The following is a 6,082-nucleotide window of genomic DNA, read 5'->3' as shown; positions in this document are numbered from 1 at the left end:
GTTTATAATATATGCTGAATATTAATATTGTCCTAATTATTAGTTATTTTATGCAATATTATTTAAATGACTGAATTCCATCCCACTGTGCAAATATGCAATGATTAATTTATCTGGTCTCTTTTGTGCACATTTAGGCTTTTCTAATTTCTTTTCTCATAAGCATCATTTTATAGTAAATGTTCACATAGCCATAAATTTTTCAAAGCCCTCTGATTCCCTTCACAGCACTTACCCCTTAGGATAAACTCCTGGAAATAGATTGTTAGATCAAAAGATTATACAAATGACAAATTAATTCTCCTCACATGCACTGCCAAATTGTCTTTTCTTGGATTATTTTCTCTCTCTCTCTCTCTCTCTCTCTCTCTCTCTCTCTCTCTTTCTCTCTCTCTCTCTCACCACTTACAAGCAACAGGCTTCATGAGCAATTTCTATCTTTTGTTTCCTTCCAGTGATCTCTAGGAACCCTAAGGGATATGCTATTTTATGAGCTGTTGTGCTATATGTTCAACTGTGCAAGCAGAGCTGAATTCATGTCAGACACACATTGGTGTCTACCTCATTGTGGTTTGTCTTTTCAGAGAAAGCCCTTAAGCTTTCATTGTAGCCCCTTGGGAAATAGCCAGCCAAAAGTTTCAAATCTCAAGTCAAATGTCACACCAGCAACAATAAAAGGATCTGTTGCTAGCATTTCATTTTTTAAAAAACTGGTTGAAGTACCTGTCACTGGCAGAGTTCTATTCCTAAGAATCATCTTTTTTTTCCCACTGACAGCTTTCCATAAATGGCAATATTCTTACAATGCTGGCAACATAGGTAGTGCTAAAATAAAATCACTGCAAAGATGGGACGTCCTCTGTAATTTTGAAAGGAGATATTTGTACTATAACTTCATGGTCAATTTTCTATTGCTGTTGAAAGAACAGTGTGTTTCTCAACATAAGCACTCAATAAACATGAGATGAAAATTGGATAGATAAGGAAATGAATGTTCTTTGTGAGACTTTTTGGGTAGTTGTAGCACTTAATAGATTCTAACTATGGACAGGACATAGCTGCGTTATTTATAAGACTTGTGTAACTGTGAAAGAAAATATAAATTGATTTATATATGAACCAGAAAGGGTAAGCAAGACAAGTCACCTTTATTTATTGCATATCTTACAGTTTTGTCATCTTGATGTAAATAAGGTGAGTGATGTTGCAGAATTAGGTGTGGGGAGTTTGAATAATAATGGAAGCCCTAATTAGTTCTGAAAAATTGGATGTTAACATTTTTAGGGGATCAGATTAGCAACAAGTTTGTGTACACGGGCAAGAAGACAATTCCTACGGGGGAGTCTGAAATGTTTTGTCATGCTGCCTTTTCTTTCAGACTCTATTATTTCTCTCTCACCACTTCTTTAATGCAGTACAGAAAACATTATCGTGTGGGAAAAATTGCATAGTTAATATATTTCTACATAACAAATTACCCCAAAACTGAATGCTTTCAAAGAACTTGGACTTATCATTTCAGTTTCTGAGGATCAAGAATTCACATATGGCCTAACTGGATCTACTATAACATCACAAGGCTCTATATGAAGGATATGATGTTGCTTAGTTTATTCTTGAAATTTTTAGTGTCATGCTTAGCTGATAATCAGAGGTTTCTTTCAGTCTTTTGCTATATGGCTTCTCTATGGGGTATATTACCGAATACTGCGTTCAGCTGCATCACTTTGCGCAAAGGAGAGAGAGAGGTTAAGACAGAGAAAGAGTACATAAAGATGTGAGTCCTTCAATCAACTCCATGATGGCAGTATTTGCAGCCTACATCAATTTTCTATGTTTTTACTTCTCTTGCATATTTACACGTGTGTGTACATGAACATCTGTGCATGCATATAGAGACCGAGATGTTATTGAGATTGTTTCTCCATCATTCTCCACTTTATTTTTGAAGCACTTTGTCTCACTGAACTTTGCACTTACTGATTCAACTAGGCTGCTTAGCTGGAAATCTCCGAAGCTCCTCCTATCTCTACTTCCCTAGTGCTGAGATAACAGGTGCAAACTAGCTTGCTCAACTTTATGTGGATATACTGGTACACAGAACCTAGGTGTAACCAGAAGTTTCTCTCCTGACCACCAGTTCCCAAATAAGCACTGTGACACTTAATATTAATTAGAAACTGTTTGGTCTATTAGCTCAGGCTTATTATTAATTGGCTCTTACAACTTAAATTAACCCATTTTTATTATTCTATATTTTACAATAAATCTTGTGACTTGTTAACTTATATCTTGCTTCCCCATTGGCTGCTGGTGTCTCTCAGACTTGGCCTTCTTTTTCCTTTTGTCTTTGCTTGGATTTTCTGCCTGGCTCTATTCTGCTTGGCTATTGGCCAAATCAGATTCTTTATTAACTGATGGCAATAAAACATATTCACAGCATACAGAAAGGTATCCCATATCACCTGAGTTCTCCTGATTGTCAGCAAGTGTTTTACTAAATGTTCTGTCTTTCCACCCTCAGACTTTTTTCTTGAAAACTGACTATTCCATACTAGCAAACATGCCTTCTTTTTCATATTCAATGCCTTGATTAACATTATTTTGAAAAGGATATTATAATGAGACTATTAGCTTCAAGAACCATTTTATGAGGAAATTGCTCTATGCAAGAACTATGTAAAAGTTACAAAGACTTTAAACTCATCTTTCCATTTAAAACAATTAACTTTTTTTCAGGTGTCTCCCCATCTACTGCGTATAAAGTGTTTCGTGAATATAAAGATGAATGCCAGTACCCCAACTAAATGCTTGCTTAATCACTAAGAGCTCCATTTCCCATGCCCATGGAAGATTTTAGACTTGTTTCAGCCAAGAAGTGCTTCTCAGTCTTTTTTCCATATACAGTTACTTGTACTGCTTTCAGTTAGCTATACAGCTTGGCTGACCCCTTCACAGGTTGTAATATAGCCATGAAAGTAACCCCAAGTGGTCAGAAAAATAAGGTAAATCGATGGTTCTCAGAATTTGGTGCTGGACCACTAGCATCAGAATCACTTGAAAATATGCTGAAGATAACATATTCTGAAGCCCTACATCAGACTCAACAAAGGCTCAAAAGGTGTTACCCAGCAACCTGCGTTTAATGGCATTGTTCAGCTGATTATAGATGAGAACACTGACTACGAAAATATTTACTAGTGAGATTTTAAGGGTGCATCTTCCAACATTCTTAGAAGACACAATCTCACAGTAAACTACACGATTCTCTGGCTCTTACAATATTCATCTCTCTTCTGCAATGTTTCTGAGCCTTAGGTGCTGGAACATTTTGGAGATATATTTATTGGGACTAGGGTCATACATACATGTTACACTATATAGACTCAACAGATTATATTTAGAAATATAAATGCACAAATGCATGCATTAACAATTAGTGAAAATAAGAGACCATGGCAGAGTTTGGAGGGAGGAAAGAGAAGGGAGAAATTATAATCTCAAAAATAAACAGAAAAAAAGAATATGAAAGGAAGACCATTACCCTGATTTCGTAGTTAACAAGTTCTTTATTTTATCTCAAAGATTGCTTGGATTCAAATTTGAAGGAGAGATTGGCACAAAAAGTCCTCAAAATTTTTTCACTTGAAAGTAGATATTAGATGTAAAGCAAAGGATAACCAGACTATTACAATCCACAGCTCCAGAGAAGCTAAGTAATAAGGAAGATCCTAAGAGGGACACATGAATTACCCTGGGAAGGGGAATTAGTTAAGATCTCCTGAATAAACTGAGAGTGAGAAGGGGCTGTAAAGGGGAGGGGAAAGGGCATGAGAACATGAGGGAACATAACGGTTGAGGGGAAAGGGAAGGAGTGGAAGAGATATCATTATAGAATCATTATGGGATTAGCAGGAAACCTATTGTTAGGGAAATTCCCAAGAATTCACAAAGATGACCCCAGCTAAGACTCTTAGCAATAGTTGAGAAAGTGCCTGAACTGGTCTTCTCCTGTAATCAGATTGATGACTATCCCAACTATTACCATAGAGCCTTTATCCAGCAACTGATGGAACCAGATGCAGAGATCCACAGCCATGCACTAGACTGAGCTCCATGAATCTAGTTGAATAAAGGGAGGAGGAAATACATGAGCAAGAGAGTTCAAGATCATGATGGCAAAATCTATAGGGACATCTGAACCAAGCTTGTGGGAACTCATGAACTCTGGACCAACAGCTGTGGAGCCTCCATGGAATTGAACTAGGCCCTCCATATGTGGGAGACAGTAGTGAAGCTTGGACTATTTGTGATGCACATGGAAGCAGGACCACGATCTATCTCTGGTGCATGAGCTAGCTTGTTGGCGCCCATTCCCTAGGTGGGAAGCCATGCTCAGCCTTAATGTAGTGGGGAGGTGCTTGATCTTGTCCCAACCTAATGTACCAGACTTTGTTGACTCCCCATGGGAGCCCTTACCCATTGGGAGGAGTGGATAGGAGGTGGGCTGAGGGAGAGGCAGAGGGGGCAGGAGGTATTGGAGGAAAAACTGTGGTTGCAATCTAAAATAATTTTTTTTTAAAAAAAGGAATAAAAACGAAAAATCCCTGTTTGTTTCACTGTCTTTCTACTGCTGCTTTTCCACCTTTTCCCCCTTTCTGGTTTCTGGGGAACTAGGATATTCCTCCAAAGGTACACTTTCCCAGGTCTTAAAGTCACCACTAAATACAATATAAGAAGTTATCTATCTGATGATGAAGACAGATGTGCATACAATCATAGCATGTACCGAAAGATATGAGTCCTAGTAATGATCATGGTGGAGATAAAATAGCAAAATCCTGAAGAAGGATTATTTTGTCACGGCTGGGAGGATTGCAGAAGGTGTTACAGAAGAGATAGGACTTGATCTGAGTTTTGGAGGAAGTGAAGCATTTTAACAGATGAAGTAGAGGATTAGTGTTTAGACATATACTCAAAATGATGTTAGATGTCCGTAGAAATCTGTAGGTATAGCAACAAGAATTATAGTTTTTCTCAACTTGCAGAAGTATCTGTTTTAAAATGATTTCTTTCTAATGTGCGCTAGTTCCACATTTTAAAGCCCATAATTCATTGTTGTTGCTTTTTTCCCTTTAATCTTGTAAATACTCTGAATTTGTTTCAGTATTAGTGCTCCAGTACTAGTCTTCATCAAACAAATCAAGGTTGGTAGATTTGTGGATGATTAAGAACATTTGAGAATTAATAGCCTGTGAAATTTCATATGAAAGCAATTTCATTTTGGTCTTAGTCCAGTAAGTAATCAGAGAAGTTTTGTGATTTTATGGATTGTATTGATGAGTTGAGGGATTTGGCTGGAAAACAGTAGGAGGGTGGAGTATTAAGAGAAGTTCCTAATATCAAGAGAAAGAAAGAGAGAGAGAGCCTAAAGGAGATAAATGGGCATTGGGGCTCTTGTATTATGTCGACTTAGAATGTCAGGATGGATTACAGGGGTTTTAAAATGGACAAGATCTCCCTTCTCCAGGGACATTTAGCAATTCCTGAAGACATTTTCTGTTGTCATAAAGAATGGAAAGGAGTGGATGGAGCATGGTGCACGTATTTTATAGATTGAGGTTGAGTGAGAATGTTGCCAAAGAATGTACAATCACCAGAAAGTGAAGGCGTAAGTCACAAACAATGCCACACCAATTCGGGGTTATGATTATTAGGGTGGTATTTATTTAAAGGGGAAAAAACTTACAGATCACTGTCCCAGGCAACAGCCCTCTTCGCAACCAGGAAAGGAGTCTAGTCGCAGGCGGAGCAGGAAGTGAAGAGAGAGAGAAGAGGGAAGTGGCCGCTTTTTTAAAGGGAGAGAAACCACGCCCCAGTGGGCTGGTACCTCAGCGGTGATAGGCTGGAGGAGTGGGAGGACCTCCCGCAACACCTCCCCCTTTTGTTTAAATAAGAGAGTTCTAAACCTACTATGAAATTATATACAATAAGTACAAATATCCTATTCTAACTAGCTTAGGTCTTGTATAATAAATAACTTGGCCAAGTCATGAGAGAAAGTAACTACATTTATATAGTC

Source organism: Microtus oregoni, unplaced genomic scaffold, assembly GCF_018167655.1.
Source record: "Microtus oregoni isolate MIOR12 unplaced genomic scaffold, Mior012 000061F_ref0000440, whole genome shotgun sequence".
Taxonomy (NCBI): domain Eukaryota; kingdom Metazoa; phylum Chordata; class Mammalia; order Rodentia; family Cricetidae; genus Microtus; species Microtus oregoni.
The sequence above is the reverse complement of the archived record's forward strand: the minus strand, read 5'-3'. Positions refer to the sequence as shown.